Raw genomic sequence first — 14014 nt, 5'->3', positions numbered from 1 at the left:
GGCGCCGGATGTGCGTCACTAACGACGTGACCCCGACGATATTTCGGAAGCGGTGTCGCAACGTGTAAAGCCCCCCTAACTCAAACCTGGGAAATCAGTTGCAAAAAGCAACATCATCATTACCACCTAACAAAACATGCCACAAAAGAGAAGCAGTTCCACTCATCACGTTAGATGTTTGACCAAATATACTGCAGCAGGATTATTTTTAAGTTGATAATTTTGTACGAACCACGAATTATGTTATAAATATCTAAATGTCTTTTGGCAAAAAAATGGTTCCTCACCGCTCTTCTGGTGGCTCTTTCAGATACAAGTTTTTCCATATTCGAGTTCTACTAATGTTTTTTAGAACTCATAATAGTCTATGGGGCTGTACACGTTTATTTATTTTTTTTGGACCAAATGGTCCATACCATCACATGGAGACATGTCTAATTTTGATTAAGTCACTTATCAAATTCACCAATCCAAATCAATGGGTCTGCGATAATCGTAAATCACTAGGATACCATCCATGTGCTGTCTGATAGTCATGGATTTTTTCATAGAAGATTGAGAAAACTTATTATTTGCAGAAAAAAAAGTAATGAAACTTATGGTAAAAAAAATAATACAATGGCCAAACACTCATATAGATCAGAGCCAAAACACTTCTAAAAATTGGTCTGTTCTTTATATACTAGAAAAATCACTAGAATGAGACCATAGATGGGTATATTTGTGCTTGTAAAAAAAAAAAGCAACTTTAAAAATCATTTTAGCCCCATTCTCCAGCTGACTTGTTTTTGAATGTTCACTGATAGCACTGGTGACCGGATGTGCAGTGCTTACTAGCTCTTTACTAGTGTGCTTGTAAGCACTGCACTGAGACTGGAGCATGCTGTGAGCTCCAAGTGCCAGCCAGCTTCAGTCGCACTGTGCTTTTGAAGCTGAGAAAGCAAAACTGCCTAATTTAGCATCATCTGGGCTTACACAGTTGAGGCTGACGATGCTGCTGGCCTGAACTTTCAATCCTGTAGGTACAACCATGAAGAAGGCAATCTGCGGAACAGTGTCCTCCTGAAGACAGAACTTTCCCTTTGAGGATGCAGTTACTAATTGATATGTAGCAGTGACACAAAAATACGTGGTTGTAAACTATATATAACATATTTTCCTGTATTTTGGGAATCGATCTGGAATACTATACAGCAGGGGATCAGAAGTAGCAGTCGCTCCTGGTGTCGTAGGGGGCTGGATAAGGCTTTCTTAACATTTAAGCTTATTTTTCTGGGTCTCATTAGTATTTGTAAATCAAAAACCAAGAGTGGTTCCAAAACACAGAACAGGTATTAATCTTTCCTTCAAGCTTTGTTCAGACACCAGTTTTTCCAATATGTGTTCTAACCATGTTTTTCACAGATAAGACACGCAACTGTGCCGCCCCGGCAGCGGATCGAACCGCTTGGATCCGTGGGGTGCTTGTTCGTGGCTCAAGGGTCTCTGGACCCGGGGGCTACGGGCCACACTCAAATGTGAAAGGAAATATTTACAGGGGAGTTATAGTTCGTGACGCCACCCGTGGTGTACGGCAAATAGGGAATACCGCCGCTGCCGTTGGGAGTACCTGGGGTGATGAAGTGGGGCAGCAAGGTGTCGTTGCCCTCCACGGGTACGAAAGGCCCCGGGACTCAGGATGGGGCTATGGGGTGCCATGCACGAGGGTTACTCAGGTACTCACTCAGCAAATAAGCAGACGCTGACAACCGGGTAAACCAAGTCTCTGGGTGCTGCTGCCTCTCAAAGGGGAGCTCGTCCGGGTCCCGTCCCCTGCAGTACTGCCTGGTGATCCGTGACCTGCCTCCTGGCACAAAGTTTAGATTCTCCATAGTGGCTCGGTAGCTTTAAACTTGCCGGGCTCCGCTCCCCACTGTGGCTAAGTGAGGGAGCCTGCTCTCAGGGGCTCACGCTTGGGATTTCAGTAGGCCGCTTGTGTGGAAAGCCCTATCCCCCTCGTTGCGCTAGTGCCCCCGATCTCTGAGCTGGTGGGAACAGTCCATAAAAGCCCTGTTCTCCGCAGGTTGATTGCCGGGTTGCCTGAAGCTTCTCCCCGACCTAGGGTTTGTGTACCCCGCCGTGCCTTCGGTCCCGGACCAGTGATAGGACCAGGCTGTTGACCATCTTCTTTAACAGGTCCCAGGCACCTAGTCTCAATCCCCTGCGATCGGGGTCCGACTCCTCTAGGCCCAGACCACCGTCTGCAACCTAGTCTGCTTCCCCTGGGAGCCACTTCTCTCAGCTTCCTCAGAGCTCCTCACAGCTCGAGGGCTACCACTTTACTCCACTAACACCTTCCACCTACCCTTCTGACCCGTAGGTGGGCTGCACTATTCCGCTTAAGCCAACCACTGGTGTGCCTGGTGGATGTGGTGCAGGGTGTATCTAGGATTTGATTTGCTGTTGGAGGCAGCACTGCAAGATGGGAACCCAGAACCATGAGGGGTTTGAGTACTGTCCATTTTATAACATTGCATTGAAGAGGAGAAGCTTTGCCGTTTAATTATCTATTTTCTCATACAAAGAAAAATTAATAAAACAGTGTTGGTAAAGGACATAGCGACCAAACTGAATAATATCACCTGCACCAGTCCAGGGAATATGGGAGTATTTAAGTGTAGCACCCATAGGTGCAAGGGGTTGTAGTACTCGTCACCGGGCCGGCGATGTCGGGTCAGGGGGATGTCACGAGTGGCCCTTGCCTGGTTTCGTGGCCCCGAGGTGTACAATAAATGGAAGGAGGATGGAGGATGGGATGATGATGAGGATGATAGGAATTGTCTTGTGACGCCACCTGTGGTATGCGGCCAGGGATTAGCAGTCCTCTGGGGCGTATGGTGTTGTAGCTAGAGTGGTTAAGCTTCCCGCAGGCGAAGCTAGGGCCCAAGGAGGATGATGGTCGTAGTAGTGGCCATTGGCGCAAAGAAAGACGGACACAGCAGTTGCGGTTCCTGGTCTTTACTCACTGTCCTTTGGTTGCCCGGGGGTACTGGTCTCCGCTGTGATGGGCTCCAGCCGATCCCGGATCCTTCGGAGGTCAGTACCGGTGCGGTAGCCTGTAGGCCCTTCCCTCCTTGCGCTTTTAGTATTGGATCCCCGTAGCCTAAAGCTACTTGGGGACCCCGGTTCTTGTAATTCAGCTCCTGTCCCGTGTGCAGGTGGCACAGATCCGCTATGGGGCCGGACTATATTCATGGCCCCACACCCTGTTTGCCGCTGTGCTCCGGGATCAGTGGTGGTCAGGGAGACATGGAATCCCCTGTCCGGCAGATTCTGGTGCTTCAACTTGGAGTATATTCCACCCTAGGGCTCTGCACCCTGCACAGCGCTGGTTCCGAGGGAGCAATAAAGCTCTCCCCTCAGCAACTGTTGTGTTCTCCTTTGTCCTACAGGAGCTACCGGTGAACCGCTCCTGTCCTGTTCCCTCTTGAAACTCGACTCTCTATATCTGTGTATGGCTCCTACTCCTTCCCTGGTGGCTGCTCCTCCCCTGGGTCCCTGTCACTAGTGGGTGGATGCCCCAGTGTTTGGTTAGCAACCTTAAGACCCGACCCTAGGGCAACCTACGATGTGTATTGAATGAAATGTGTGTGATACCTGCACTGACCTCCTCCAGACCCGGGATAAGTACCGCACCTTAAGTGAGGTGTAGTATCCTGTGGCAACTGAAGCCTTAAGAGCGCCACATAAGAACAAGGGGAATACTGGGAATACTGATAATCACCAGCTGGACAGAAGGAGCGATCCCCAGGGTCCTAAAGGGGAATACATGAAAATCCAGCAGGAAGGCTACCAAGAACAATGAATACTAGTAGCAGGAACAATAGAAAGTCAGGAGCATTTTGTGCAGTCAAATGCTGTGACCTTGTATTGCCAGAAACCACATGACTGTCACCTGTGACACAAACACTGATGAAAATCTGATCCAAAACACTGATGATACTTGGACCATTTTTTGCATACATGAAAAATCCATGATGGTTGAATGAGGTCTTAGGGCACCAGATCTTTGGGTTATACCTCTGCTATGCATTTACAGCTTTCCTTGTTCATCCTGTTCACCTTTATATTTTTCATTGCACTTGCGATTTCTTGCAAAACATTATTTCTCTGTCAATTTTTTTTTTTTATGCAATCGAATTAATCCTTTCACCTTTGGTAGCACAAGGCTGATATAATATGCATTCATCTCTCTTTGCTTTGCTAAGCGTTTTATGCCATTGATAGAAGAAAGTGTGGAGCCAAAAGGTCACTCATAACCTTGTCATTTCTGTAAGATCACATCGTTTCAGATCCATATGAATTTAATGGTGTCCTGCTTTATCCCAAGGACAATCTCTGAGAGCTGACCGGGCGAGCACCGGGCTTCAAACAATTTCGTTTTACAAGCATTGTTCGTGCAAGAGTGATTGTGGCTTCTGCCATGGAGGTGGGATACTATTTCAAGCTTCTGGTCATTTACTGAATGCTGTCACATTGACAATGCTTTCTATACAGGTACAGATGAGAAAGATGAGAGGTAAAAGCTGATAAAAGAAGGCTTATTAAAAATCTACATATTTTTTCCTAGGTTTTAGGTGTACAACGGACTTTACAAAACAATACTGCGAATCATCGTAGTATAATTACGTGGATTTAGTATACAATACAATGTTTTAATAAATAGAAGTGTAATAGTTTATTTTGATCAATTAATAAAATGCAAAGTGAAAGAACAAAAGAGAAATATCAAATATATCAAATATATATATATATATATATATATATATATATATATATATATATCAATATTTGGTGTGACCACCTTTTGCCTTTAAACAGCATTAATTCTTCTCTGAACACTTGCACGTGTCCAAATAAACTTATGACAAACTGTGTTTAGGTGTTTAAAAAATGTCTGGGGAGTGCTAAAGAAATTTAGCGAAAATGTATATTTTTAATACGTTGATTCTAACAAACCCTGACAGTTTGGCTTTATCATTCGATTTGAGATACCGTATTTTCCGGCTTGTAGAGCTGTAGGGGGAAAAAGCGCAATAGGGTCTTACCCGGTATGAGGGTAGAGAGACAGAAAGAGGTACACTCACCTGGTAGGGTTGTGCAAGTCACAACTCCTTATGATCGCATGTGAGTGCCTTTTTGTGGTTTAGCAGCAGCCCCGGAAAGCAGTATATAATATACTAGAAGGTGGCCCGATTCTAATGCATCGGGTATTCTAGAATTTATTGTGTAGTTAATGTATGTTTTTTGTTATATATATCGATGTTGTTGTGTGTAGTTGCCAGTGTTTGTGTAGGGCACTGTAAATGTTCTGGGTGTGGGGGTGTGTGAGAGCGGTGTTGTATGTGTGTTGCGTTGTGTGTGTTGCGTTGTTGGTGGAGCGCTGTGTGTCTGCAGTGTTGTCTGTGTGTGGTGCTGTGTGTGTTGCGCGGTTTGTGTGGGTGTGGAGTGCGTGTGTGTGTTTTGGGGGAGGTATGTTTTGTGCAGTGTGTGTGTTGCGTGGTATGTGCGTATATTTGTGTATGCCACGGTGTTTGTGTGTTGGGTGTTGTGTGTGTGCGGCGTTGTCTGTATGTGGGTGTCTGTGTAGGGTGGTGTTTGTGGTTCCCAGTGTGTGTGTGGTGTGTTGTGCGGTGCGCGTGTGACGCTGTGTGTGTGTTTTGGGGGGAGGTGTGCACCCCCATCGTGCTCCATCCCCCATGCTGCGCACCCCCCCATCGTGCTCCATCCCCCATGCTGCGCACCCCCCATTGTGCTCCATCCCCCATGCTGCGCACCCCCCATCGTGCTCCATCCCCCATGCTGCGCACCCCCCATCGTGCTCCATCCCCCATGCTGCGCACCCCATCGTGCTCCATCCCCCATGCTGCGCACCCCCCATCGTGCTCCATCCCCCATGCTGCGTACCCCCATCGTGCTCCATCCCCCATGCGGCGCACCCCCATCGTGCTCCATCCCCCATGCTGCGCACCCCCCATCGTGCTCCATCCCCATGCTGCGCACCCCCCATCGTGCTCCATCCCGCATGCTGCGCACTCCCATTGTGCTCCATCCTCCATGCTGCGCACTCCCCATTGTGCTCCATCCCCCATGCTGCGCACCCCCCATCGTGCTCCATCCCCCATGCTGTGCACCCCCCATCATGCTCCATCCCCTATGCTGCGCACCCCCCATGCTGCGCACCCCCCATCGTGCTCCAATCCCCATGCTGCGCACCCCCCATCGTGCTCCATCCCCCCATGCTGCGCACCCCCCATCGTGCTCCATCCCCCATACTGCGCAGCCCCCATCGTGCTCCATCCCCCATGCTGCGCACCCCCCATCGTGCTCCATCCCCCATGCTGCGCACTCCCCATCGTGCTCCACAGTCACACATCAGACAGTATACACGCACACAGAATCATTGTCCATATAATCCTATTTAAATTAAATACCAAACAATGTTTTCTTTATAGAAATCTTTAGAAAATTTATTTAAATGCGATTTAGTAAAAAGTTTTTTTCAGGGACACAAAGAAAGTGCAACACATAGTGCAAAAATGTGCTAAAAACATTCCTTTCCTGCAACTATTAAAAAGAGATCCACTGCATTTCCTCCCTTGTCGGCCTGCCCGGTGATTGAGTTATTCACGAAATTGGTGACTCAAGAATTTAGGCGCTTACCACGGAAGCGCACACACGACAACTTGAGCCAAAAACAACGGGTGGCACTAAAAGAGCTTAAAAATATGGATGATGTCGTAATTAAGCAGGCCGACAAGGGGGGTAATGTGGTTCTCTGGTCCAAGGAGCAATATGAAAAAGAGGCGTTCCGCCAATTGAATGATGCCTCCTGCTACACGAAACTTGATGGGAATCCACTAAGGAAATATCAGGGTGAGCTTTATGATCTGCTATTCCTTGCCCTTGAGAGGGACATCATACCCAAATCTGTCTTTGAAGGCCTCCTGACTGAACACCCGGTTATTCCAACGATATACTTTCTGCCGAAAGTGCACAAGAATATTGATTGTCCACCTGGCAGGCCAATCGTGTCCGGTAATAATAGCCTATGTGTGTTACGGTTGCTGCGAGCACTGGAGACTAAGTCCAGATTTCTTACTACTGCACATGTGCGAGCGCTGGAGACTAAGTCCAGATTTCTTGCTACTGCACATGTGCGAGCGCTGGAGACTAAGTCCAGATTTCTTGCTACTGCACATGTGCGAGCGCCGGAGACTAAGTCCTATCTTGGAGCCATTGCACATGTGCGGGTGACATCATCGCTGACACGAGGTAACATGTCTCTGACACCTTCTATGCCGATTGGTCGCTGGTCATGTGCTTGTGATGCCTTGCTCGGTGATAGGCCAGCATGACGTCACTCCTGTCGTTCTGGCAGCGGATTGGCTCTGGTGTCCTCCATCTTGGATGAGGCACAGAGTCTATATAAGACCCTGACACACGCCGCATGGCGCTCAGTCCTCTTGGTTCATGCATAAGAGTAGACGCTCTGTGCGCGTTCCTCTAGGCATTCCTCTGTCTATGCTAGGTGAGCACTACCGGCAGGGTAGCGTTCTTATACCTTACAGCTTCGGCTGCTGTCCGTATCCTTACCTCTTAGGGGAGCGGACATAGGCAGGTGCCTGAGGCACATGGTCTGGCTGGGCCTTGTGGTTCGACTCGTAGGTGGACGTTGCCGCTAGGGTAACGTTCCTTATACTGCGTCTGGCAGTTGTTCGTATCCTCGCACACTAGGGGAGCGAACAGAGGTAGGAGCTTTGTGCGGCTTACGCTGCTGTTCGTCTCTTTTGCACCACTAGAAGAGCGGACCTAGGCAGGTGCCATATCTAGTGGTTCGTGTCCTCGCACACTAGTGGAGCGAACGCAGGTAGGAGCTTTGTGCGGCTTACGCTGCTGTTCGTCTCTTTTGCACCACTAGAAGAGCGGACCTAGGTAGGTGCCATTTCGCACACATTGCCTTTGTCTCTGTGATTATTAACAGAGATCATTCCACACACCCTCCAAGTAAGGGAGGAATTGCTTTACTTACTTATTATATCCTTCTGTGAGTTAACAGAGGTATTGCACTCTGCCATAGTCTGCAGCAGAGTCTTTGCACGGTGGACCCTGACTGTCTGATACTCCTTTGGGTTATCAGACAGCCCCCCGTAACATTGTGAGCCTGCTTGCAGGTTCCTGGACTATTATTTACAACCCCTTGTTATTACCGTCCCGTCCTACATTCGGGACTCCACGGAGTTCTTGAATCGTCTGGAGGGTATCACATTCGAGTCTGACATCATTATGGTCACTGCTGACGTTGAGTCGCTATATACTTCTATAGCCCATGAGGATGGCATTGCTGCTGTTGACTTCTTTCTACGGTCCACTGAGCTGGATGTGCAGCTGATTGATCTCCTCCTGCTTTTACTTAGATTTATTTTATCTCATAATTTCTTTTTATTTAAGGACCGTTTCTATCTCCAAGAGAGAGGAGTTGCGATGGGGGCGTCTTGTGCGCCTTCATATGCAAACCTCTTTCTTGGACTATGGGAACGGTCCATATCTTTTCCAGCATCTGAGATGGGCGCAGTTCACATGTGGCTGCGTTTCATCGACGATATTTTTTTGATTTGGCAGGGGGAGATCAATCAGTTGGATATCTTCATGCAGCAACTCAATGATAATATAAATAACATCAGGCTTAATTATGTCTTCAGCAGTGAACAAATCGAATATTTGGATGTACGAATATTGAAGGGGACGGACGGAACACTGTGCACAGATATCTTTCGTAAAACCACGGCTGTAAATTCACTTTTGAGTGCCAGATCATCACATCCGAAAAAGGTGATTAAGTCCATTCCTACAGGGCAATTTTTGCGTGCCCGACGGGTATGTTCTGATAATGTCTTATTTGAGCAACAATCTGAGGATCTAAAAAGAAGATTTAGGGCACGGCACTATCGAGAAAAACCTATACAGGAGGGATATTCCAGAGCAAGGGATACTCCACGTGATGCCTTACTAAAACCCCACCCTAAAAAGAATGATGACATCGTTCGTTTTATCACTCCCTATCATGGACAATGGAGGGAGATGTTCTCCATTGTCAAAAAATATTGGTCAGTGCTTCTCACTGACAATGATTTGTCCCTTATACTTACCTCTGGACCTGCAGTGACGCCAAAAAGATCTAAAACATTAAAAGATCAAATCGTGAAAAGTCTTTATATTCCAGCAGTCAGGAACACCTTCGGGACAAATAGGGGTCCCAGATGGGGGTCACGCTCCTGTGGGGACTGTGGGGCCTGCCCACAGATGGATCGAACGGGTGAATTTTGGGATTCTTCTAGAGAGAATACCTATAGAATTGTACACTCCATAAATTGTCGATCCACCGGGATTATTTATTGGGCAATATGCCCCTGCGGCCTCATCTATGTGGGCCTGACTACTCGAGAGTTCCGGATACGCATCTTGGAACACATTCGTGATATCAAGAATGCGGCTAAAGTCACAAAACCGGAGGAAATTCTGCTTCTAAAAAACATCCCTAAACATTTTAGGGAACGTCATGACTGCAACTGGCGGTTACTCAGATTCAGAGGTATTGATAAAGTCTACCTTGGTGCGAGAGGGGGTGATTTTAGGAATGCCATATTTAAGAAAGAGGCTAAATGGATCATAACTCTTGATACAGTAAAACCGCGGGGGCTGAATGATATGATCAGCTATAAGCCCTTTCTGATTTAAATGTTTTGGCTCACGGTCTGCAAATGTGTAGTGGAGGTATTGGTTTGTGCTTGCGTACCATTTGCCGTTTTATATTCTGACATTCTTCTCTTTTTTATCTTTTTTATTTATTTTTTCCTATTTTTCTCTTATTATTAATTCATACTTTTTAGAGATGGCGGCTTGTATCTGCATATAATGGAGACATTAGAACAGGAAGATATATTTGGACCGATTGCGTTATCAAGATCTGGACTAATTGCAATTTAAGAGACTTTATGGACATTACTTTATGGATACCGTCTAACCTGTTATATATTTATTACTGCAACTATTTCCCATGCTCGGTTCCTATTTGCCCTGTTGCTTGCCCTCACTTAATATGGTGGCTATGGACTTCATCCTGTGCGCGCACGGGGCTCTGATCACTCCTCCCCTCTGTGTCTGGTGATCTAATGGTTGTCGGGTTGTGCGCATGCGCACTCCCGCTTCCTTAACGCCGGACACAGTGGAGGATGGGCATCGGATCTCCGGGGCGCGCCACAATAGGATGGTAAGAATTGTTCATTTTGGATATAAGCAGCCTCGGATGTAACCTCTGCACCTCCCGATGAAGCGATAAGCGAAACGCGTTGAGGTGCAGGGTGGTGTGTCAGGCTTGAACACAGGAGTGTTCCTGGTGGGTCATAGTACCTTTACATACTTTGGATCTTTGCCATCCTCCTTGCTGAAAGGACGGTCTTTTTTGCATTGCACATATTTGAGCAATGGCTCATGCTCACAGGACAGCCTTGTATTATAATCATTTGAGTCCTGTTCCATGCTCATAGGACAGCATGCATGGTGTTTCTTACATTCTGCATGGGTCTCTATTAGTGATGAGCGAGTACTAAAAAGCTCGGGTGCTCGAAGCTCGGGCCGAGCCTCCCAAGATACTCGTGTACTCGGCCCGAGCAACAAGCCCAATGTTATCCTATGGGAGACCCGAGTATTTTTGTGAAATGACCCCCCGGCAGCATGGAGAAACCCTAAAAATGGCACAAAAGTCTCAGAAGAGTGCTCAAATGACATGGCAACAGCATGGGGAAGACCCCTTGAAGCATTTATCACTCAAAAGTCACAGCTGTGAACAATTTTGTCCGCGGTTTACGCCATTTTTACGGACTCACCAGAAAACCTTCCAAAATGACCCCAAAATGATTTTTCATGGCGGAAATGTTAAGGGCACATACCCAATAGTGAGATAGAGCTGGTGTATGTTACTTTTTGAGATTAATACATGAAAGATTTTACATGAAAACATTGTGTGGCACTCCGATGTCCTTGAGAAGAGACGTACATGAAGGCCTCTTGAGTCTAATGTGCCCATTTTGAGGAAGTGAGTCTTTGTAGTATTTTCCTTTGCCAGGGCAGCCAAAAATTGGGAGGCTCCACGTTGTCCCTGGATAGAGACGTGCATGAGGGCCTGTAAACCTGAAGTGCCCATTGTAAGGAAGTGGGTGTATTATATTATAGCCCTTAGGCAGGGCAGCCAAAAATTGGGAGGCTCCACATTGTCCCTGGATAGAGACGTGCATGATGGCCTGTAAACCTGAAGTGCCCATTGTAAGGAAGTGGGTCTATTGTAGTATAGCCCTTAGGCAGGGCAGCCAAAAATTGGGAGGCTCCACGTTGTCCCTGGGTAGAGACGTGCATGAGGGCCTCAAAACATTAAGTGTCCATTTTAAGGAAGTGGGTGTATTATAGTATAGCCCTTAGGCAGGGCAGCCAAAAATTGGGAGGCTCCACGTTGTCCCTGGGTAGAGACGTGCATGAGGGCCTGTAAACCTGAAGTGCCCATTGTAAGGAAGTGGGTCTATTTCAGTATAGCCCTTTGCCAGGGCAGCCAAAAATTGGGAGGCTCCACATTGTCCCTGGATAGAGACGTGCATGATGGCCTGTAAACCTGAAGTGCCCATTGTAAGGAAGTGGGTCTATTTCAGTATAGCCCTTTGCCAGGGCAGCCAAAAATTGGGAGGCTCCACATTGTCCCTGGATAGAGACGTGCATGATGGCCTGTAAACCTGAAGTGCCCATTGTAAGGAAGTGGGTCTATTTCAGTATAGCCCTTTGCCAGGGCAGCCAAAAATTGGGAGGCTCCACATTGTCCCTGGATAGAGACGTGCATGATGGCCTGTAAACCTGAAGTGCCCATTGTAAGGAAGTGGGTCTATTGTAGTATAGCCCTTAGGCAGGGCAGCCAAAAATTGGGAGGCTCCACGTTGTCCCTGGGTAGAGACGTGCATGAGGGCCTCAAAACATTAAGTGTCCATTTTAAGGAAGTGGGTGTATTATAGTATAGCCCTTAGGCAGGGCAGCCAAAAATTGGGAGGCTCCACGTTGTCCCTGGGTAGAGACGTGCATGAGGGCCTCAAAACATTAAGTGTCCATTTTAAGGAAGTGGGTGTATTATAGTATAGCCCTTAGGCAGGGCAGCAAAAAATTGGGAGGCTCCACGTTGTCCCTGGGTAGAGACGTGCATGAGGGCCTCAAAACATTAAGTGTCCATTTTAAGGAAGTGGGTGTATTATAGTATAGCCCTTAGGAAGGGCAGCCAAAAATTGGGAGGCTCCACGTTGTCCCTGGGTAGAGACGTGCATGAGGGCCTGTAAACCTGAAGTGCCCATTGTAAGGAAGTGGGTCTATTTCAGTATAGCCCTTTGCCAGGGCAGCCACAAATTGGGAGGCTCCACATTGTCCCTGGATAGAGACGTGCATGATGGCCTGAAAACCTGAAGTGCCCATTGTAAGGAAGTGGGTCTATTTCAGTATAGCCCTTTGCCAGGGCAGCCACAAATTGGGAGGCTCCACGTTGTCCCTGGGTAGAGACGTGCATGAGGGCCTCAAAACATTAAGTGTCCATTTTAAGGAAGTGGGTGTATTATAGTATAGCCCTTAGGCAGGGCAGCCAAAAATTGGGAGGCTCCACGTTGTCCCTGGGTAGAGACGTGCATGAGGGCCTCAAAACATTAAGTGTCCATTTTAAGGAAGTGGGTGTATTATAGTATAGCCCTTAGGCAGGGCAGCCAAAAATTGGGAGGCTCCACGTTGTCCCTGGGTAGAGACGTGCATGAGGGCCTCAAAACATTGTTCCCATTGCAAAGGAGCGGGTCTCCTGTCGTTGTAATGTCCATTCTGCAAAGAATGGGCGAAAAAATTTACCACTGGGGGTATACCTGAAACAAAGGCCTAAGTATTGCAATTTGTAATGGTCATCATCATGGTGGCGCATGAGGAGAAGGAGGAGCAGTCCAGCGATTATCCAAAGTCCAGAAGTGTGTACCCATGGGTGAGTGGAGGTACATGGCAAACTTTAAATTCCGCTCTCATTTGCTGGTGGTGTGGTGAAGTCTGGCCCAATCCAACCCTTGTTCATCTTGATCAGAGTCAGCCTGTCAGCATTTTCAGTTGACAGGCGGGTGCGTTTATCTGTAATGATTCCACCTGCGGCACTAAAAACACGCTCTGACAAAACGCTAGCAGCAGGGCAGGCCAGGACTTCCAAGGCGTAGAGAGCCAATTCATGCCACGTGTCCAGCTTGGATACCCAATAATTGTAAGGCACAGAGGAATGTCGGAGTACAGTTGTTCGATCTGCAAGGTACTCCTTCAGCATCTGGGCAAACTTAGGATTTCTTGTGGCACTACCCCGCACCTCAGGGGCTGTGGTACGTGAGGGGCTGAGAAAACTGTCCCACATCTTAAAGACTGTTCCCCTACCTCTGGCGGATTGGACTTGTGCCTCTCTCGGCTGTACGCCTCGGTTGTCCACTGATTCCTGACCTATGCCGCTAGCGTTTTGTGAGGGGAATGCTTTGCCTACTTCCGTGAGTATGGCCTTCCGGAACTGCTGCATTTTGGTTGACCTCTCCTCCACGGGAATAAGAGACAAAAAGTTCTCCTTGTAGCGTGGGTCTAACAGTGTTACCAACCAGTAATGATTGTCGGCCAAGATGTTCTTAACGCGAGGGTCACGAGACAGGCAGCTTACCATAAAGTCAGCCATGTGCGCCAGACTCTTAACAGCCAGGACTTCAGTAGCCTGACCAACAAGATGACTGAACATGCTGTCCTCCTCCTCCTCCTCCTCCTCCTCCTCCTCATCTACCCTGTCCTCTGGCCAGCCACGCTGAACCGAGGATATGACTGGTGTGCATGTCATATCCTCAATTTGGCCGGAGAGTTGCTCCATGTCTTCATCCTCCTCCTCGTCATAGTC

The sequence above is a fragment of the Anomaloglossus baeobatrachus genome, chromosome 1, assembly GCF_048569485.1.
Source record: "Anomaloglossus baeobatrachus isolate aAnoBae1 chromosome 1, aAnoBae1.hap1, whole genome shotgun sequence".
Lineage (NCBI taxonomy): Eukaryota > Metazoa > Chordata > Amphibia > Anura > Aromobatidae > Anomaloglossus > Anomaloglossus baeobatrachus.
Note: the sequence above shows the minus strand (reverse complement) of the source record.